At 41.2% G+C, this 23,071-nt stretch overlaps 2 long non-coding RNA genes across 5 annotated transcripts in view; one reads left to right on the top strand and one right to left on the bottom strand.

The window, feature by feature from the left end:
- Positions 1–23,071, top strand: part of LOC139797852 (uncharacterized) — a 23,936-nt gene extending 865 nt beyond the window's left edge. For 2 of the 4 annotated variants that reach the window (XR_011726597.1, XR_011726594.1), the window contains exons 2-6: positions 1,182–1,453; positions 4,054–4,222; positions 5,845–6,026; positions 22,032–22,192; positions 22,797–23,071. This is a non-coding gene — a long non-coding RNA (uncharacterized lncRNA). The remainder of the gene's footprint in view (positions 1–1,181; positions 1,454–4,053; positions 4,223–5,844; positions 6,027–22,031; positions 22,193–22,796) is intronic. The other 2 variants (XR_011726596.1, XR_011726595.1) reach the window with 2 other exon arrangements.
- LOC139797853 (uncharacterized) lies at positions 5,551–16,204 on the bottom strand. The gene is made up of 3 exons (XR_011726598.1): positions 15,025–16,204; positions 14,716–14,812; positions 5,551–5,708 (listed from the first exon to the last, which is right to left on the bottom strand). It is a non-coding gene; the product is annotated as an uncharacterized lncRNA (long non-coding RNA).

Here is a 23,071-nt window from a genome sequence, read left to right as displayed (position 1 = left end):
CTGAATGGAGCTGAGCAAAGCAAAGTAACATTTGTAGGTTTTCTAAAATATAACAAGAGAGGCTGTGGAGAGAAAGTAGGTTGGGCATTAGGAAGAAATAGGGTGGTGAGCCCAGGCTGCCCAGAGCAGCTGTGGCTGCCCCATCCCTGGCAGTGCTGGGTGGGATGGGGCTGGGAGCAACCTGGGCTGGTGGGGACTGGATGAGTTTGAAGGTCCCTTCCAACCCAAACCACTCCATAAACTGTTGCTGCCTTTGGCATCAAGGCCACTACCCGACCCCTAAAAACATGCTCTGGGCTTCTCCTGGGAAAAGCCCCATGGAGCTCACCCCTGGCCAGGGCTGGAAAACAGCATCCCAGGACTAGCAGCATCCCCAGGGTGCCAGCAGTGATGGGCTCCATGCTTGGGGACCCGAGGCTGGTGCAGGGCCCTGGTTTCTCTGGCAGGTTTTCTCCTGAAAGCTCCTGCCCTGCAGCTGAGGCAGCAGATGCTTTAAAAACACCTGCACAGAGCCACAGTTAAAAGCCTTCTGCTGTGTTTAGCCAGCAGTTTTATGGTCAGCTTTCATCAGCCAGCCAAGGAATTTATGGGGAAGGTATCAAAGCCAAAGAATGATCCAGGTAAAGCCACAGGATGCATCCCCCTGAGAGCAGGGGGGCTGGCACCTTCTGCAGCTCCACAAACACAGCCCAGCAGCTGATGCAAAGGCTCCATAGAGCCCAGGCAGGAAAATCCCCCCTGCAAGTGTTTGCAGGAGCAGGTTTGAGGAGCTTGGCCCCAAGCATATTAAAGCTGGTGGCACAATATCCTTTGATTTCCAGAAGCTGTGACTTGGGACCCACTGACCCAGGTAGGTTTTGGTGAGATGTTTTTATTTCTGATTTACTTCACCTCCAAGCATGTGGAGGAGCAAATAAAATAAAACCAGGGAACTAAAATAAGATAGATTATGGGAAAGGCACTGTTACTTTGCATTAACACCATGGTATTATCACACCAGGGATTTTTAAACTGTAGATAATATATATTTTAAATGCTATATACACTATATATTTTAATTATAATATGTTTTAATAAGAATTTCATAACTAATTTCTGAATTGTCTTCACAGGGACTTGTGCACTCTTTTTTTTTTTTTTTCACTCTAGCCTGGTTCCTACCATGAGACTCTACTTTTCAGCTTTTCAGCCAGTGTAGTTGGCACTGAGCAACTTGGAAGAGGTGTGGCAGACAGGTCCCAGGCTGCCAGCACAGCAACAGCACCAGATTTGGACCCGTCCTTGCATCCCAACAACAGATAAGAACCAGACTGCACTTCTGCCCTGCCTGCCCCCCATAGCACCACCCAGCTACAAACCATTCACCACCTCAGCCCGAAGCAGGGGGAAACAGGGAGAGGGAGATCAGCCTGATGGGAATTTTGAGCTGGCATTTAGTTCTGGGTGCCAAAAGGTATTTAATATTTCATTAGCTGTGGAGCATGAAAGGCACAGCTTATTATTAGGTTTGGCTGAAGCCAAGCAGTCAGTCTGCTTAAATGCAGAGCATCCGTTTGAAATGACTCCCACCAGGCACAGACCAGGCAGTGGATGAAATATTTAATTCATAAAGCATTTCAAAGGGAAAGGCTGGGGCCAAACGTGGGTGCTGGGATGTTGCAAACAACAGTGTCAGGTAGCCCAGCACAGAGGCCTCAGAGGTGCACACTGACCCTTTGGGGAGGACACAGGAACCAAAGTGGGACTCAGTTTCCCAGACCCTGCTGCCTCTGACACCCCTTCCCCCAGTTTAAGGGGCTGAAAGCACTGTCCAGCAGGGGTAAGGAAGGCACTCTTCCTCCAGAAGAAATTATCTTTGGTGACATTTTGGTGTCACCTGATACTTAACTTTATTAGCTATCTTTATTAGTTATTAAGACAGTTTCCTAGATCTTATTATGGTACAGCCCAAGCCCTCCAAACACTGAGTGTGCCCTGCTGTGTGTGCTCGTGGCCACCCCAGCAGGGAACAACCCCTTGGATGTCCCCAGGGTGACACAAGCACTTTCCAATAATGAGGTACATGCAGCATAAATACTGTTTTTTCACAGTTCCTGTCCACCCCAACCATCACAGCTTCTCCCTGCGTGCAAACCCTTCCTCCTCCAAACCATCAGCTCCTCCTCTGTCCAAATCCAACCAGCAACCCAGGCCCTACTCATCAGTTGCTTGCTCTGTTCTTAATTATTATTTTTTCTTTACAGTCATGCATGGCTGAGGCTGTTCCTGAGGCACAGATTTGTGATTCAGTTGAAGAGTTAAAGAAGGGAAAATGTGCCAAGTCTCCTCTGCCCCAGTATCTCCCCTCCCCACGTGCCCATGGTCATGTGGTGACTTTATAAAATCTATTTATATGTGCAGCAATCCACTAACTGTACAGGCTGGAAAATGTTACACAGGCTGAAAAGAATCAATACAGAGTCTGAAGAGCTAAAAATCCCCCAAGTTTTCTCATTGACTAAAATCTCCTAATAATCCAAAAGCCTCCAAATTTTACCCAACGTGCTCTGACCACCTTGCAATGAGGTGTTTTGAGTCACAAAATCAAAACCATGATGCAGAGGTCTTCCTCACTGCAACCACCTGCTCTGCAGAGTAAGTAAATCCCTTTTAAATAATTCTTGTATTTTCAAAAAACTTTGTTGATAGGAAAGATGTTCCTTTCCTCAGCTATGAATTTTTTTCTCTTTTTTTTTTTTTACCTCATACTTATCTTCTTATGCCTCACTCTCATAGTCTGCACAACTGAGGTCACCCAAAGCCTGTTCTCAGAGCTTATATTTCCTTAAAACATTTTCTTGATGTTTGCAATCACTTTGATGAAAATGAAGGACAAGTGTGACCAGAGTGCCCATGCACGGACCACAGAAATCACTCATCACTGCCCTAGTTTTCAACTCTGTTACTACAAAAGCACATGATGGTGGCAACTGCACATTTGCTCCAAACCTCAGGGCACAACATTGATTCCTAGAGCAAAATTATTTTTTGGAACCTCCCATCCTGCTTTTAAAAAGGGTTTGGTCGCTTTCAACTTCCAAGTGTAGAATATAAATCCTCTTCATCTGCAGGTATCTTGGATATTTAAAATATAAGTGTATAATGCATTGGTATTCATTTGATTTTTTTGGTGTTACCTGGCTGTGCATAAACTGCTCTAGTTTAAAGAAAACAGCATGAACCAGCTGAATATTCACTAAACTTTGTGCACATGGTTGAATCCTCAGCACTACATGAAGCAAGCTTACTGTTCCCACCAGTCTTCATCATGATGAAATATTTGGGGAAAGAAGTGTTGGTTTTCTGCCAAACAAATGGGTCAAACACCCCATTTAGCACAGGACTTTCAGCAGTGTTATACATGTACTTACACTTCAGCACGGGCTCCAGTGTTTCAGCAGAAAGGGGCCAAGTTGCAGAAATTCCTTTAATCCAGTCACCAACACCTGTGCAAAGACATTGTGCAACTTTTTAAGCCACCAAATTTACAAACTTCCCTGTGAAGAAACAACAGTTCACCTAAAACTTCTCTAGATAATTGCAGATGTGCTAAAAAGTTAATTACAACAATAAATTACACTATAGAGGCAGTCTGCCCAAACAAAAAAGAGATATAAAATGTGCATTAATTCTTTTTTCACAAAGAACAATTATACTTGGAAGTAATAAAAAAGAAGGAACCAGAATAGGATTCTTAAAATAAATCACACGTTTCTATGCAGCATAGATTTTTTTTTTAACACAACTGAATGTAATACTCAATAGTTTCTTTTGTTTCAACACTTTAGCCATTAATCTAGAAATTAGAAATCAATAAAAAGTTTGTAGTGGAAGCCTATTCAGGCAATTCTTTGTATTCTTAAAACAAAAGTCTCCAAATGGGTCTTGGTTGTTTGATAAAACCTGCAATATTTTCAGAAACTTGCATCATCCTGCATCTCATTGAAATATTGTTAAAAGGATCCCATTAAGAAAATGTGCTGTGGTTTTTTGTTTGTTTGTTTGTTTTTGTAGAACAGAGAAGACAAAGTATACAAAAAAGTCAGAGAAAGCCCATGGGGCCTTTTGTCCTCTGCTTTCTGCAAGACAAGGCCTGAAAATGCTTTCCATATTCCTGCTTTTCAGTCAGAAACCTGATCCTGCTTGGAATAGATCTCCCTCTTGCCCATTCTCCATCAGCTTTGTATGTGTCCCATTTTGTACCTTTTTTCAGCAGATTTCTCAAGAAACATTAATAAGACAGAGTGAATATTAAACACTGAAAAACCCAGCTATTTAACCTAGGGAACATCTGGGACATAACACAAACACACTTTGATCATAGCCTATAGGTAGTGAGGTAAAAGCAGGACCAGGTCTAGCCTAAGGATATGGAAGAAAAAGAGTTTAGTACTGAAAGAGGCACCGTGCAGAATGTTCCTGCTGTGAGAGAAAGAATGGGAATAATGGACATTTGGATTATTAGTCCCACCAGACACAAGCACATCTTCCTTACTTTCAAAAACTGAGACACTTTTGTAATGTAAAGCCTCATTTTATAGATACCATACTCTCTCTAGAAGTGTAGCTCAAAGAAAAACTGTTTTAAGCCCCAAAACCAAATTTTTAGCTAGCTGGTGGCTGATGTGAAGCAGCTTCAGCAACCTGGCTTCTCTCTGAATCTCAAAGATGTTATATTATGTTATATTATGTTATATTATATCTTATCACATCATATTATATTATTATATTTTATTATATTATTATATTTTATTATATTATTAAACTATATTATATATGATTTACAGTATATTATATTACATTACATATTATGATTTATATTACATATTATGATTTATATTACATATTATGATTTATATTATATTATTTTATTATATTATTAAATTATATTATATATGATTTACAGTATATTATATTACATATTATGATTTATATTATATATTATGATTTATATTATATTATATTATATTATATTATATTATATTATATTATATTATATTATATTATATTATATTATATTATATTATGAAAGCCTAATGCTTTACTTAGGCTCTTGGGCCTTTTCAGGTGGTTTATTTTACAACAGGGAGCAATGCTGACTCCCTGGCATTCCTTAAACCTGGCAGTGCAGTCAGTGTTTCCAAGTAAAAGCAGAGCAAAACCACCTGAGGAATTCAGAAGCAATCAGGGCATTTTAAAAAAACCCATTAACTTATATTAATGAATATAATATTAATTCTCATTGGAGATGAGAGCTCTTCAGAACTCCTCCAGCAGGAGGAGGATGACCACTTCAGTGGTCCCAGGGCTTCCTGCTGATGGCTCATGGTGTTGCCCTGGCAAGGACCAGGAGTTCTTTTTAAGAAACCTTTCTAAACGATGGCTCCTTCTGTGGTGCCTACAGAAGCAGAGCACTAAATCACCAAAGCAGCACTGCACGTTCACCAGGAAGGAAAAAAGCAGCAATAAAAACTCCTGAGGAGCTCTGGGGAGAGAGGCAGCTGTACCTTCAGTCTGGATAAGAACGTGGGGATCCTGCTTGGCAGAGGGTTTGCAGGGGGGCTGAACACAAGTTGTCTGCAACGTGGACACGTGGGTTCTGCTGGCAGCAGCTCAGGGATGGTTTGCACACAGTCAGGTACTGCCCATCCTTACCCTGTGGCTCAGTACTAGAGAACATCAACCAGGAAAAAAAAAATTAGTATTATTTATATTTTTGCTAATAAAACCAGAAAGTTTCCTAATTTATATGCAAGTGCTTTTTTTCTTTTCTTTTTTTTTTTTTTTTTTTAAACCTGTATCTAGGAGCAGCAAGACAAGAAGCAAGGGAGGACATGCAAACCACAGCCCTGAAAACACCAGGCAGGGAAGGGATTAACCAAACATGAGGCATTAGAATATTGCAAAGAGGATCAGAAGAGATTTGCTACTGAAAAGCCACCCACCAGAATGACAGTCAGCTGAGAAGCAGGGCAGACAGAGAGTGGGTAAGTCTTTTAAATTGAGATCTCTCCAAGAATAAACTCAGACTTTGGGAAATGGCACTGCAGTGCATCACATCAGGCTACAAACACCATCTCCTTTCTGTGCTGAGAATAATAGCTTTGTGGTAGTCAAATAGTAACAGGCAAGAAAAAATGTTAAATAAAAAATTATATTGTCTATTTACTGATATGCCAAAAAGTGAGAGCCCCAAGGCCACGCAAGGGGAAACATTACAGAGGAATAACAGGAATTTAAGGACCTAATGTTCCCATGACATTCCCTTCTCCAAAGTCAAAATCACTCCCGGGTTCCCAATCCCCAAAATACTAAAATAAAATATTAGATGGGACGTTGCTTCTCAGTGGGGATAAAGACACACATTGCTGTGGATAAAGCCATGGGTCAGCAGAGCAGTCACAGACCAAGCCCAGGCTCCTCCCAGTCTTGTGACATCCCTGGGCATTTAATGTCCTTAAAACAAAGTAAAATGCTTGGGAGGAATGTTGTACCAACACCTGTACCTTCACCTTTTCATGCTAAGATCAACATGGTTACATGCAACAACTGAAGAGGTTCATAAATGTGGAACAAGAGTAAGAGGCTTTGCCCTGGGTCTGGTGGGGATGGAGTTGATTTTTCTCCACAGAGGCTTTTAGGGTGCTGGGATTTGGGTTTTTTGGGGTGTCAGCTGGGGTCAACCCATTTCAACTTCATTTGATTCCAGCTTTGGTCAGCCTGCCTCTAAGAACTTGTCTGGTCCCCAAAATGCACCCTTTGTGTGTTTTTATGGGCAAGGCTAGAGATGCTTAAAGGGTGTGGAATGGGGAGGTTTTCCCTCATACTTGGAGCAACCCCCAAAACCACCTTTGATCAGTGGCAAGCTGGAAAACCTCAGCCATACAGACAAACTTGTGAAAGGGTCAACTCTTGATGCCATGAGAGCAGCTGTAATGTCTCCTGCTATTTTAAGAACCCATCCTACTCCTCTTCTTTTTTTCCTGAGGGCAGGCATGGATCCCTCCTCATTTTCAGTGATCTCTTTTATTTCATTTGTTGTTCATCCTCCCAGGGTGGGCAGCCCAGGAGGAGACCACCAGAGGACTCCAGGCTGAACTGGTGAGGACATTAAATAAAACAGGCAGAAAAACTGCCTCCTCCTGAGCAGAGAGCAAATGGATTTTCAGATAGGAAAGAAGGGTGAATTAGGGCAAAGACAGAGGAGTGAGGGGTAGGGATGCTGTGGATATGCATCCCCTGGGGAGATTTATGGGTGACTGACTCTGAGCTACTGCTGCTGAAGGTGGTTTCATTCCCCTGGATTGCCTTGCTGGCAGAGATCAAACCCTGGGCACACAGACACCAACATTACCAACATTAAAATCCTTTATAAAGTCACAAAATTAGCTCAACTCTTGCTGAAATGAGGGGATAAATTTAAAATTCTAATTAACTGACAAAAAACCTGTCATGATGATTACTGCACATAATAAATATGGTGATAGCCTCAGCTATTATCCAATACCCTGAACTTTACAGTTTGATTTCAGGAGGAACAAATTTTCTCTGCTGTGTAATTTATCTTTGGGGGGAAAAAAGCTCTTTTCAGGGCATTGTGAGCATCACAGAAGAATTCAGTTGAAATAAATACCAGTTCTGTGTGGTCTCTGTGACATTTGCTCTATACTGAGAGACTCAGCAGAGTGTGAGTGTGTTTCAGGAGCCTTTTTTTAGGGTATGGCCTGGTGTTCTCATTTCAGGTCTCAGTTTTCCCAGTTTCTAGTTAATTTTATGATACTTGCTCCTACTGTAAATATAACAATGGAAAGAATATTTTAGTTGCAAAACCAAGTTAGACAGCTTGCTACAGGTTTATTTCATTAAAGCAGAGCTTTGAAGAAAAGCTAATTTTGATTGCATGTGTTTATGCTTGAAAAGACTCAAACTGATAACATGCATGATTCTAAACAAACCACTGGAGCTCATGATCAGTGCTTCAAAAAACTAAAAACTGAGCTGGAATGCCACTAGTCTGTGATTTGAACTAGTAAAGGGTTTGTGGAATAAGCTTTGGTATAGGATAAAGCCAGGGTTAAACCTGGGTTTGAGTGGAGAGTTAATTGGGATGTTTGGCTCACCTTGGACAGGTGGTGGGTACTTTTAGGTTTGGAACTGGCAGGGGCTGAGTCAGGGCTTAAGCAAAAATTGCTGCCAAAAAGCACACACCAAAGGGCACTGAGAAGGGATGCTCAAGCACTGGACTACAAATAGGGTTTAGGCTAGGAAATAAACAGCCAAAAATCAAGTTTATATGGTCCTGACCAGAAAAAAAATAAAAATCCCAAAGTTACAGCTTTTGTCACTGGAAGTTTGATGGTGGTATTTCCAGTTTCCCTCCATTTTCCTCCAAGTTTTGGTGTACAAAGACACATATCCCAGTTGGTGTTAACTGATGCTGCCTTTGCTCACTGAGCAGAAACATACACAAGAAAAATGTCATAAAGTAGTGTATAAGAATTAAATCCACCTGGTTCAGTCTTTGGCTCTTACAGAGCACATTTTTTTGAGCAGCATCATATGCCTGGCATCACACCAGTTTGGGAGGCAGTCCTAAGTTTCAGCAAGGTAACACACACAAATACACAGTTTTCTACATGTATTTATACAAATAGTTTTCTACACAAATAATCTGCAGTGATCCTATAGCTCATCAACCTAAGAGCTGTCTGGCACTCTGGTTTCAGCTCGGCCTGATATGGTCAAGTTTTCTGGTTTATTTGATTAAGTAATAAATATAGGAAATGCAATATGATCTCAGAGACACAAAGGGATCACCAAAAATCCTGCCAAGGCCTTCTGATCCCAGTTAGTCTGCCAACAATCCTACATCTTAATATTGGAAATTCAGTCCTACTACACTTGAGTAACTTCTCACACTCCTTCTGTCTCTCCTTCCCTCCCCTCACCCCCAAGCCTGCTTTTTGATGTCTGAATTAAACATTGTTCATCTCACAGAGCTCAAAGTTCAAGACCCTACTTGTGTCATGTCTGACATCTTACTAGCTGGAAAAATTTAGTCAAATACAGATTCTGTGATGGGAAGCCAGCAACTGGATGCAATTCCCACAGCAAAACTTGTGTCACTTAGCTCCAAAACAAGCCTGCATTTAGGGAGCTAAAGGAGCCCCTCAGTGCCTCTGCCAAGAGCTTTCAAACACCACTGGTCTGACAGATTCTTTTCAGCAAGTGTCACAGGGCATCCATTTCAAGCCTCAGTTCTTCTGAATCAGAGAGGATGAATGGAGAGGAATAGTTTCAGCCAAACAAGAATATTGAGTATTTTTACCCATCTCATCTCATCTCTGAACATCATCACCTCAGATCAGTAATTAATTAACTGCTTTGCAACCTCTACCACTTATCCTCTCCTTTCCCAGCTGCCCGTAGGCTTCCAGAGGTCCCACCTTGGAACAGCACACGTTTTGTTCTCACAACTCTTCCAAGTGGGAGACACTATTTGCTTTTTAACAGTGGGGGACAGGAGGGACAAGGAGGGGAAGTTTGGAAACTGTGTAGGCTTAAGGTGTGGAGGCAGCAAAGGGCAGTGCAGGGAGGTGTGAGCTGGCTCTGCCCCAAGGGGCTCCAGCACTGGGACTGTCCCATTATCCCTGCTCTGGTTTGGGTCAACTCACGTGGAGTTGGCTCCAGTGTCTTAACACTGGGACTGTTTTGTGGGGTGCTTTATGGCCAGCAGCTGGGCAGGCAGAGAGCTGCTTGTATCCACAGAAAGAATAAAGTTTCTCTCTAACAATGAGTCCTCTCCCTGCTGCTAAATTGATTTGCCCAAGGTCACCCAAACTACCTGGAGAACAGACCCAGAAAATTGCCCTTCAGTTTGTCACGGCCACTCCTTAGAGCAAGAGCTCCTACTAACAAAGAGATGAATCTGTATTTCTGTGAGTTGAGTGACAAAATTATCAGTGATTTCAGTGGGGCCAAGCCCTGAGTTTTAAGATTTTGAAAGCAAATAATCTTTCTTTATTTCCCAAACCAATGCTTTCAGCTTTGCCAGTCATGTTTTTCTATTCTCAAAACAAGATCTCAGGCCACTAAATTAAGTTATAGCTGCAACCAACTTATTACCCAACTTCCTCTTGGTGCTATTTTAATTAATTAGGTTTTATGGTTGGTTTTTTTTTTTTTTTCAAGTCTTCTGACAGAATTGATTTAAAATAATCTAGATATAAGCCTGCCATAAACAGAAATACCTTTGAATGAAGACAGATCTGTTGAATTGGCTTCTGAGATTCCCTCTGCACTTACAATATGCAGTAACTCAAACATAATGACACTGATAATAAATTAATGGCTTGTATTACTGAAAAGAACATTATTTCACAGATATACTGTTAGCACATCCTGTTCTCATGATATTTGTTTGATGTTCACATAATGCCACAGTTCAGAAGAGAATCTTTACTACCTTTTTATTAAGGTGAGGAAAAAAATGAGAGAAACATCTCTTGCTTGGAAGATGCTTGTTTGGAAATAATTTTGAAACATTAGACCTCTCAGGAGAGGCAGCAAAAATATCTCTTCTATCATCTTACAAGAGTAGCCTGTGAGCCATGTTAATCATCTGGGGCTGAAATTTATAACAACATATGGAAGACTTGCTTCACTATTATTAGAAGTTGCAAGTTTCATGTGTGTTCTTCAACTAATTTAAGGTTCACTTCTGCTTCTAACATTATACCCCAAGGAATAAGTGCTATAACAGGTCATTTGCATTTAGGAAATTATTTTTGGAAGAAGCTTCTGCTTGATGCAAAAGGGCAAAGGCCATTGGAATTTAAAGTCAAGAATTGACTTCTCTTCAGGCTTCATCCACACAGCTTTTAGAAGTCCATAGGATCCCTTAATTCATTTTCAAAGGATTTTGATAACCTTACCTTTGGAATGTTTTGTCTTTGGTGATACATTTTGCCAGGTTTTTATTTACTAATGGCTTTGTGTATGTTCTTGTTAGAGAATGATATTACAAGATTTTGTCCCTTCAGCTTGCACTGTGCCTTTTTGCAATCTTTACTATGCTTTAAATTTAGTATTTTCATTTCATCCTTTGAAAGTGACTTCAAGCTATAAAAATCTCTGCATTTGCCTGTCAGAATTCTAGACATGAACAAAGAATTTTGTCAGAAACCATTTGCATCTCTTTGGATACTGACACAGCTTCTCTGTAGAAAGGAAGAAAAACCTTTGTAGAAAATCAGAAGCAAGACTTAGTGCTTCCTGGTTGGAATTCATGGAAGAAAGAAAGGAAGAAAGGAAGAAAAACCTTCCTGTAGAAAGGAAGAAAAACCTTTGTATAAAATCAGAAGTAAGACTTAGTGCTTCCTGGTTGGAATTCATGGAAGAAAGAAAGGAAGAAAAACCTTCCTGTAGAAAGGAAGAAAAACCTTTGTAGAAAACCAGAAGTAAGACTTGGTGCTTCTTGGTTGGAATTGATGGTGTTAGAGATGTTTACATGGGTGTGGTGATGAATTTGGGAGAGCACCCAGACCCCACCCTCATCCCCAAAAACAAGACCCCAAAAGGCTCAGCTCTACAGCAGGAAGGAGAAGACATTTTGGGAGATTCCCAGCCACTTGTCAGAGTTGTCACTGAGTGTTAGCCAAGTGCTCAAGGTCTGTTTGTTTAGGCTCTGACACTTCATTCCTCTTTTCCTTTGAATAGACTTCTGCCACTCCCACACTCCTGCATAGAGCAGATGGAAAGTTAATTTATTCTGACTTAGTTACTGAAGTCTTAGCTGTGCTGCAGGAAGTATCATAGGCAATTAACTATAAACACCACAGGAGAGGAGTAAAAATATTAAATTCTACTGATTTTTGCTTTGTAAGGAAAGGTAAGTTTAAGATCTCCTTCAGAAAATCAAAATGCATGGGATACAATCTCCCCTTTGAGAAATGTTGGGTTCTTACTCACTGTTAAATTACACTTGAGGGACTCCACAGGTACAATATTTAGTGTTGGAATTACCACCTCTGTGCCCCTGATGTGCACTGTTCAAACCTGCTACATGATTTTTAATCTAATATTCCAACTCATTGTTTAGGCAAATTTAAACTGTGAACATTTCTTTTCACACATAAGAACCTTCTGTGTCATGGAAGTAGCCAGGAGCACCCAAAGTGGAACAATTCAGCCTTGCTCTTATGAGCTGCAGTTCTCAGGAGGTTTGACCAGGACTAAACTGGAAGCACTCTTGGAAAATTAATTTCATTCTGCTTTCCAGTCAAACTGACCTGGGGAGCAAACTGTTCAGTTGGGATTCCTGAGTATCCAGTCAGCCAGGAGGAAGATCTGAAATATTTGCAAAACTTATAGTGTTTTCTGTGTATTACACTTTAAAAAATTAAGTATTACTTCAAGAGAGTACCCCAGGGAATAGCTCAATTCAAGACTTCTGTTCAACCTTCAGGTGTTTTCTATAACTTACAAATAACTTACAAATAACTTACAAATAACTTACAAATAACTTACAAATAACTTACAAATAACTTACAAATAACTTACAAATAACTTACAAATAACTCACTTTTTTATAACTTACAAATACTGGTGTGGAGAATGGGTAAATGCAAGGCAACTATAGTTTCCTGCAGCTGTATAATCTGTATGTTACCTTGCCTGAAATTTTTTAGACATTTGCAGGATATTGTTGATTACTGCATCTTAAACTCCTCACAAGGAAATCCCAGAGAAGGGGAAACAAAAATGACAGAGGGCTCAAAGACTAATGTTGGGAAGTGGAGTTATTTACTAAAGAAAAGAAAGAATGTGACAAATATTTAAAGTTATGCATGGAATAGTGGAGGCAAACAAGAAATGGCCATTTTCTATTTCTTACAGAAAAAGTACAATGGATTGTGGAAAGGAGAGGGGGAAAAGAAAAGGGGGAAAAAAAGAGGAAAAAAAAGGGGGAAAAGAAAGGGGGGGAAAAGAAATAGGGGGGAAAAAAGAGGGGAAAAGAAAGGGGGGAGAGGAAGAGGGGGGAGAGGAAAAGGGGGGAGAGGAAAAGGGGGAGAGGAAGAGGGGGGAGAGGAAGAGGGGGGAGAGGAAGAGGGGGGAGAGGAAGAGGGGGGAGAGGAAGAGGGGGGAGAGGAAAAGGGGGAGAGATAGAGGGGGGGAGAGATAGAGGGGGGAGAGAAAGAGGGGGGAGAGAAAGAGGGGGGAGAGAAAGAGGGGGGAGAGAAAGAGGGGGGAGAGAAAGAGGGGGGAGAGAAAGAGGGGGGAGAGAAAGAGGGGGGAGAGAAAGAGGGGGGAGAGAAAGAGGGGGGAGAGAAAGAGGGGGGAGAGAAAGAGGGGGGAGAGAAAGAGGGGGGAGAGAAAGAGGGGGAGAGAAAGAGGGGGAGAGAAAGAGGGGGAAGGAAAGAGGGGGAAGGAAAGAGGGGGAAGGAAAGAGGGGGAAGGAAAGAGGGGGAAGGAAAGAGGGGGAAGGAAAGAGGGGGAAGGGAATCCCAGAGATAATCCCAGATAATAAGAAAAACATCTTTACCTAATTCATAGTCAGTCCCCAGGAGATGCTGCCCCTCTAATGGATGCAGAAGGCCTGGGTTTGCTGCACTGCACCTCTTCAGGCTTAGAGAAGGATTCTTGATGGGTGAAGCCAGCCCCCAGCAGGGCTCAAGGTGAGGAGCTGTGAGGTGGCAGATTATTTTGCAGGCTTAATGTCATTCCTTGAGGATCATACAACTTCCAAGAGCCCAGAATCATGGTAAAGAAAAAGAACTTCACAGGAGATTTGAAGGACCTGGTAATATATTAAAAACATGAATATTATGTCTGATATCACTGCTAAAGCAGTGGATTATTAGTTAACCAGCAGAAAAGGACATTCTTTATTATTATACAATTAACAGAAAAGGACATATTTCACAGAACATGCAGCTTATTGCCAGTTTCACCAGAAAACAAAAAAAATTGGAGAAAACCAGAGAGAATGCAAAGACAAGTGGGGTAACAAGGATTCAAGAAGCAGAGTTTGCATTCCCTAGAGCCACATTTCCCCTTACACCTCTGGGTAAAGCCACATGAATGTGATGAAAAAAGATGCCCATAAATGTAAAGGAACTGCCTAACAGTAAGCACAGAAACACAAAGTGACTGCATGTTAATGCTTAGGATGCTGAATGGCTGGATTTGGATCCAAGAATATAACCCCAAGAGTCACCATTGAGATATTTAAAATATATTTGCATAGTATCTTTACAAATGCAGAGAAAGCTGTTAAATTAGAAGGAAAATAACCTGGATAATTGGGCTGTGGCTGATTTTGTTCCAGGGATGCAAAACTCTGGAGGTGTGCAGCTCCTCTGGCATAAGCATTGTCCCAAGCCCCATTAGCATCTTTATTGATTACTACTTATTAACCCAATTCATGTTTTCTTGTGGCTCTCTGTTGCAACACCTGCTTTGTTTCTGATCATTTGCAGAACTCCAAAAGAGGTTTTTTCCCCAAAACCCCTGAGCCAGGCCCTCAAACCTGCACTATTTTATCTATGGGAATTTGTGAACATAAAATTTGGATGCCAGCTGTGCTGGACATTTCAACTTTGCTGCAGGAAGGAACCCAACCAGTGCAGGTAACATAACCCCAAAGAAATTCCTTAGCCAAGTCTCCAAACTCACCTTCAACACCAGGAGAAATGAGGCAGTGTCAGAACACTGGGGCAAACTGGTTCCAGCTCCTCACCCCCTTCCCTGCCTTCACCATCACTTTGTGGTTCTGGGGAAGGAAAAAAAAGCAAAGGTGAGGAAAGCTGCTCCCAAGGTGTGCATCTTGTCCCAGGAGGAACTCTGACCTCCTCCTCCAAATTAAATTAAATTAATTTAACATGCCTCAGGCACAGTGCTTTGCTGGAAGATTGAGAAATATGTGTTCACCATCACCAGGATTTGTGGCTGGGAGAAGAGGAGCCACTGTTCTCCCAGACTTACCTGTAGGTCTCTCCATAGACTCCTGACAGTAGGGATGCTCCTGTTGTGTGTTCCTCTGTGCTGTCTACTTTTCTTATTGGATTAAAACCAAAACTCCACAGGGACCATGCTGTGAGAAAGCTGAAGAGAAAGAAAAACAAACCCCAGGCCACCAGATGATTTTTTTTTTTATGAAAAAGGGGGAAAGTTTTGCCAGGCCACCACAATCCTAAATCAGATGTTCCTCCTTGTGTCAGGAGTTCCATCAGTCCCAGTGACCAATGCCAGGAAGCTACCTTCCTAACAGAGGAGATCAGATTCTCTCCAGAAAATAAAAATAAAATCCTTTGCTGAGCAGTTGCTGGTACTATAGAGATCCCCTGAGTTTGTATTTGTGCTGCATTGCCCACTCTGGGCTCACACATCTTGAGACAGTCCAAAGAGCTTCTTAAAACACAGAGCATCTTCCTGGCCTGGCAGGGCTTTCTAAGGTGTTACCAAATAATATCCTTTCAAAAGCTGCTTATTTATGTGTTTAATATCACTCTCAGGACAGGCTACAAAACTATCAGGGTTCTATTTTTTATTACACTTCAGTAGTGCTGAGACAGAAAATTAATTTAAGCCTGTGTAATAAGACTCAGAGAATGAGCTGTTAATTTGATGGCTGATTCCTAGATTCAATTATTAATTTAAATCAATATCAGCTGAGACTAAATCTTCACCCAAAGTACAAGAAGCTGCATCTGTCACTAAATAATTAGTATTTCCAAGTGCAACACTCTTTTTTGATGAACAGCAAATACACATTTCATACAATTCCAAATCCCTGCTGAAATAATTAATTCCTTCTCATTATTTTGACACACCTTATCTCTTATAAGAAATGGATAGCACAGTTCTGGAATGAGGGTCCTCCTAGCTACTGCCTGATGAAAGGGAAGGTCTGTGCCCTCATAGCAAAGAATAATGAGCAAGCTTTTGAGCAGAGAACCTGCTCTTTTGGTTAAATGTCTGCTTACAACCTATATATATGTGCATACACACTGTAACTACATATACACAGAGTATTTTAAACAGTTTAGGACCTACTGAAGCAATTTCTTTCTAACAGGTTCCTAATGGGATGCTAAAATTTACCACTCTGCTTTCTTAGAGTTGGTGCCATAAATCAGTAGAGACATCAGGCATCCTTTAGAATTAGCAGAGCAGGTAACTGCAGAGTTCAGTAGCTATTCATTCATTTTTCTTTGTTCTAGAAGCTTTGCACAAAATTACAAAATGCTTAATTCCTTAATGTTGAGATACTTGGATAATTTCTAGAAAGTATAACAAAGTAATTTGAAATGGTCAGTTTTACTTCCATTTATATTGTATTATCCATTTCTTTTAATCAGTATTAAGAAAGCCTTAAAGGTTTGGTCAAACTGCCATATTTTTAATTGATCATAAGCTTGGCTGTTGCATGCAGCAAACCCCCTTTTTTCTTACTTTTAAAGGCTTCAGAATCAGTCATGAACCACTGCTTGAAGCTCTTTAGATTTGTTGCAGGATATTTTGAGTCCCTAAAGCTCACTTGACATAAAAAAAGGCTTTGTGTAGTTACCACAACACCAGTAGCATACAAATAACTCTCTATCTATTAATCTGTGTATCCTAGCAATATTTTTTTCTATTAATCTTTCAGACCCACTCACTAAAAGCCATTCTCTTGTCTTCATTAATAGGAATGTGCCTACTCCAACTTTCATTATGCCAGAACAACTTAAAGCAAAACTCTGAAATAAACCCCACTGTAATATTTCAGGTTTGAATTAGGTTTTGCAAATTATTTCAATTATTTGCAGAGTCAATAAAGAACACAAAATCTTTACATCATTTCCATGAGGATAGGGCAGTGGATACAACATCAGGCTCTGCTACAAGAGTTAATTCCTAAGTGGTTTTATGTATTTGCAGCATGATAGAGGGAGTTTGAAAAGCTGTTGATGAAGGAAAAAAAAAAACAACACCCCAAAGGGTCAATTCTTTTATGATTTATCCTTGTTTCACAGGAATTAGTTAGTGTGGTGTTGGGAAAGAAAAGCTTGCAAGCCCCAAGAAAGCAATGAAAAAACCAACCAAACCAACCACACAGCAAACCAAAGGCAAACTTGTCAATTTTTAAAGGATCAGCCTTTAAATTGTGAAAAACTGGAACTGCAGACCATTCTCAAGAGGAAAGGGCAGCAGAGCTGATGCTGCAGCCAGTCCAGGCCCCTTGGCTACAGCTGATGCTCTTATGGGATGCTTCCTAATGGAGCTCATAAATCCAAAACATCTTCACTACAGCAGCAGGGATTGATCAACAAATAAAAAAAAATTAAAAAATTAACCCTCCCCCCCAAGAAGCCCCCCCATATAAATATATAAAAGGAGAGGGAGTATAAGCTGTGTTTCTTCTTCCCTTGGATGCCCCAACACCTTTGAGCAGTTACATCAATTATGTGACAACCCTCCAAAGGTACCTCATTTATTACAAATGTTTTTGCTCCTCCAAATGAGGATCAAAATCAGCAACAAGTTTTACTCAGTCTCAGGTCTGCTCCTTGTTCTCTAAAAAGCCTAAAGCAGCTTATGTGATTTTCTGTCTCTGTGTTACCCTGTACCAGTTTTTTCACAGATGTCACCTGGTTCTTTGGTGTCTATAATAGAAGCAGCTTCATCAAAACCTGCAGCCTTTTGTGCCAGCTTTTTGCCATTATACACAGGTGTTACTAAATTACATTGGAAGCTTTAAGATGTTGATCAGCCATAAAACCAGCACATTAGTTCTATTTTATTTTTTCCTACCTGGTTCATGAAAATTTACATTACCAGCACTTTTAACCCCAGGGTTAAATCAGGTAACCCAGCTCTAAGCTTGATTAAACAACTCCTTTGCTGAGGAGGCACTGGATTCAAAGACCTTCTGGGTGACTGTGGATCTGAATTTGACTTCTTTGAGAATGTTTCATTCTCTTGCTTCAAATTAGCCTAAAACTGACCCTAGATCAGCACATGGCAGAAAGGAGAAGCTGTCCCATGATTTTTTTTTATTCCTTCTGCTTGCTTGGACCAATGACAGGAGATCTGCTACATGAACACCACTGCAATCCATGTGTTCCCAAACTGGCTCTGCAAATAGGAAAAATCATTACACCCCTCCATCAGTTCTGTGCTGCTATGATGTAGGAAACTACCACCTTGTAAAGGGAAAACTGCTCTTTACTGTCTCTTCATTAGTGAACATTTTTGAAAAGTTTTTTGCATGGACAAAACCACCTTGTTACATTTCTCTCCCTTCTCACAGAATGGATTTGCAACACTCTGCCCCTCCCAGTCTGAAAAATAATCCTTTAAGTTTCAAGTAGCTTCCTAAAAATGTTAACAGAATTTAACAAAATGTTAATTTAACAAAATGTTAACTGAATTTAACAAGATATTAATTTAACAAAATGTTAACTGAATTTAACAAAATGTTAACAGAACTTAACAAAAGATTAATTTAACAAAATGTTAATTGAATTTAACACACCTAAAAATTCTTACAGTCATCCTGAGTAGACAGTCCTTAAAGTATTCCACAAGAAGTGGCTGACAACCTCTGGAGCTGTCTTGACTTTTTTTGAATTATTTGTGGTTATAACACTTACATATGGTTCTGAACACTACATAAAAACCTGAGAACAACACCTTTGGAGTGTTTGCAGAAATCAGTGCACAGTGTATGACTGCCTGATCCCAGGAGGTGCAGGAGCAGCCAGGACATAGCACTGCTATCTGGTTTTAATCTCTTTTGTTGTGAAATAATGACACTAAGCTATTAGCAGAAATCCTACAGTGTGACTGATGATGTCCTACACTAAAAAAGGAGTTCAGTGAATGCTTTGTCATTGCACACCCTGCTGGAATGGTTTGCTGGGCTTGCAGTCCCAACCTGGTTTATTTTAATCATTGGAGTTCAATGCATTGTCCCAAATTCTGAGTTTCACAAAACTGCACTTCTGAGCCAGCCACTTCTCTGCCTGCAAGAATCAGAAGTAGAAAGGGCAGGGGAAGCTATTCCTACCCCTCTATATCATGATATTACTGTGCTTTTACTCACAGCCAAGCTGGGAGAAGCTATTACAGGCTGTTCCCATCCAGCCTGGGTCTGTATTCAGTAGAAACAAAACCATGGAGTAGGAGCAAAGCAAAGGAAGCACAGAGGCCACAGGGAGAGCAGCAAAGGGATAATTCCAGGTGAAGAGAGAAACCTGTCCCACGTAGAGCTACCTTCTGATCAGAAAAGTTAATTAATTCAGTCCATTATGGCACTGGGCGAGATCAAGAGGAGGCACATTCACTGCATTTTGCAAAATTGAGCTTTTCTGGATCTGTCAGAATAGCTTTTAACTTTTACCCCATCATTCATAAAATAAAATAAAATAAAATAAAATAAAATAAAATAAAATAAAATAAAATAAAATAAAATAAAATAAAATAAAATAAAATAAAATAAAATAAAAATAAAACGAAAGTAAAGAAAGGAAAACCAAGGAAAAATACCCTCCCAAGCTCTGGCCAGCCCCTGTCATTTCCCAGCAGATGCCATTCCCCGACAACCCAGCAGAGGACAGGCCACTCATACCAAATCAGAAACCTTCAGAGCAGAAAATCCCTCTGGAAAAGAATTGGGCCTTAGAGAAAAAAAAAAAAAAAAAGTAATCTCGTACCTAGTAATATTTTTTTCTTTTTTTTTTTTCTTTTTTTTTTTTTTTTTAAATGCTTTGGTTGTGCCAATGCAGAAATGAAAGCTGTCCATGTATGGTAGCAGCTCCTGAGGGGAATTCCAGGTTTCTCATCCATGATGCAGCAGCTCATGTCTGTTTTAAAAGACATTGAAGATTAATGTCAGGAATTCTGGGTAAAAGTATACAAGCTACAAGTCTAAGAAAAGAGCATCCTGTAACAAGGGTCGAGCCTTGAGAATTAAAGAGGTATTTAACAGTAAGATTTATTATAAGATCAGTAATTAGATGCCATAGTGAAGGCTGCAGAATGGAATCCTGAACACAGGAGAACTCAGAACAACTGGCAGCTTTTACTATAATTACATCCTTCCTTAAATGTTTTTAATGAGCCTAATGGGAATATAATTCCCTGTCTGTTTCTAAAGTTCATTTCCAGTAGTGGATCTGGAGCAACATGAATTAACAGGTACTGGAATATGTAGGAGGGACAAAAGTGCCTGTGCAGTTGCAGAGGGCAGCACAAGAGGTGTGGGCAGAAAGGAGATGACTGGAAGGGCAAGGTTCAGGCAGAAGCTGATGGGAAGGAACCCTCTCTGAATTCTCTACATTCTACCTCCCCAAAACCTACATCCAGCAGCATCTGGATTGCCAGGAAGCTGAACATGAGCCAGCAGTGTGCCCAGGTGGCCAAGAAGGCCAATGGCATCCTGGGCTGGCTCAGGAACAGCGTGGCCAGCAGGTCCAGGGAAGGGATTCTGACCCTGTGCTCAGCTCTGGGGAGGCCACAGCTTGAGTCCTGTGTCCAGTTCTGGGCCCCTCAGCTCAGGAAGGAGATTGAGGTGCTGGAGCAGGTCCAGAGAAGAGCAAGGAGGCTGGGAAGGGATCCAGCACAAGTCCTGTGAGGAAGGGCTGAGGGAGCTGGGGGTGTTGAGGCTGGAGAAGAGGAGGCTCAGGGGAGACCTCATCACTCTCTACAACTCCCTGAAAGGAGGTTGGAGCCAGGGGGGGGTTGGGCTCTTTTCCCAGGCAACTCTCAGCAAGACAAGAGGGCACAAGAGGTCTCAAGTTGTGCCAGGGGAGGTTTAGGTTGGACACGAGAAAGAATTTCTTTCTGGAGAGGGTGATCAGCCATTGGAATGGGCTGCCCAGGGAAGGGGTGGATTCTCCATCCCTGGAGACATTTAAAAAGAGCCTGGATGTGGCACTCAGTGCCATGGGCTGGGAACTGCAGCGGGAGTGGATCAAGGGTTGGACTTGATGAGCTCTGAGGTCCCTTCCAACCCAGCCAATTCTATGATCTCTTGGCCAAGCTGAGAGGTGCAGCAAGGGCTGGGATGGCTGCAGCACCAGTTTGCCACCAGTATTTCCTGTTTCTCCCAGTTTATGCCTTGCATGCTCCCAGGCTTTGGGAAGCTCCTTACCAGGTAGGACTCACCACTGTCTCCTGTAGCTCCTGGGTTGAAGAAATCATCTGCCAGCCAGGGTGATGCTTTGTCCTGGCATTCAAACTGCAGACACTAAACCCAACTACACCGTGGGGGAGCTCTCCAATACCTGCAACTCAAAGCTGGTGAAAACAAGATGAACTTATTTCTCTTTTTTTCATTTGGTAATCAAAGGATTTGAATGTCCACACCATCAAAATGAAGAAATAAATTTTCCAGTAGCTGGAATGAACAATGATTAGAAAGTTATAGCTAATTACTTCTGTAGGAAAAAAGGAAGCAATGGACAAACTGGGTTAGGGTGTTGCTTACAGAGCAAAAATTCGTATTAGTTACAGTTTTCATAGTTCCTGGTAATAAGTTTGATTTAAAATGTGGTTACTTTTGCCTTGCTGCAGGTTGAGTTTACATAATGTTATGGTGGCAATGATTCCATGGAATTATTGTTATTGCAGGATTACTTTCTAAGAAATGTCCTTATGTTTGCTTTGGGGTTCAAAGTAATGTATTTTATCTTGAATTCAGGGGTCTAGCAGCAAGCACCTGGTGTGTGTCAAGACAGCAGAGCTCATAGTTAAGCACTTAAAAAACCAAACTCTACTGCATTTTAATTATATAACTTAATTTTTCCCTTCAAGTTTAACTGTTCCAACTAAAATGACTTGACAAACATTATTCCCAGCATTACTGCAGCTAAGTGAGAGATGAATCCAGCCCCCCAAAATATTTTAAATGGAATTTTCTATCCGTTCCAACATGCTCTTCTGGAAAGTGGGCTTTATGCTGATAAGAGTGTGAGAAAAGATGACTCAAAGAGTATCTTCCTCAGCAGCTCCAGGGGAATGTGCTGTCTTCCTGACAGCACAAACCAGGGAAAGAAGCCAGCTGGTTCTGAGGTGGGACCTGACCTGACAGCAGTGTAAACAGCAAACCCAGATGTTCAGTGCATTTCACAGCACCTGATTCTTTCTTCAAGTTCTGCCTTCTGAGGTGAGTCAATTCTAGGAACCATTTCACAGGAAAAGAAAAAAAAAAAAAAGGAAAAAAACCCCAAAGGGAAGCTCCTGGTTCTCCAGGCTGTAAGGGAGCAGTTGAAAAGCTACCTTAGAATTCTGGCAGGGTTATAACCCCTCTCCCTCTCCTTCCCTGCCTCCTTCATACTCCTGTAGCTCTCTCCCTTTTCTCAGAAATGTCCTGGTTCCCTTCCATCTCCACTTGGTCCACCCCCAAAACAAGCTCAAATCCCACCCTGCTCCCTATCTGTTTTTCCTGGGCTGCTGGCCCAGTGAGGGATGACAAACTCTAGATGGTCCAGAGCTATCAGCATGCTGACTAATGGTGGAGAAGAACAAGCCAGTTGGCTGATCAGAGGCTGCCAAAAAGGATGGGTAATGGTTGGGCTCCATTTGCCTTCTCCTCAGGGAGAAGTAATCTCCTTTCCCTCTTCACAGTCACTGTTTTCCCCTAAAACTGGCAGTAACACAGTGTCTTTGAAATCTCTCCATATGTCAGATTTTTGGGGGTGGTTTGGGGTTTTCTTCCATTTTTTTGGGTTGGGTTTTTCTTTTTTTTTTTTTTTTTTTTTTTTTTTTAGGTTTTCCAGTGAGTATAAAAACTCCTGGTGGCAGGGGAAAAGGAGAAGAGAATTTGACAGGTAGACAGATGTCTGCCTTTTTCCTTTAGAAAGGAACATTCCTGCAGTGCTTGATTTTGGGGGCCTGAGCCATGATCTTTGAGTAGTTAGGATTGGGAATACTATTCACTATTGGCAGGCATGGTGGGTAGGATGACACAAATCCCAAAGATAATATTAAAATGCCATAAAGTTCAGCAAGATATGCATTTTATTTTTAACTCTTCTTTAGTTTT

This window comes from Heliangelus exortis, chromosome 6 (genome assembly GCF_036169615.1).
Source record: "Heliangelus exortis chromosome 6, bHelExo1.hap1, whole genome shotgun sequence".
Taxonomy (NCBI): Eukaryota; Metazoa; Chordata; class Aves; order Apodiformes; family Trochilidae; genus Heliangelus; species Heliangelus exortis.
Note: the sequence above shows the minus strand (reverse complement) of the source record. Positions and strands in the feature narration are given on the sequence as shown.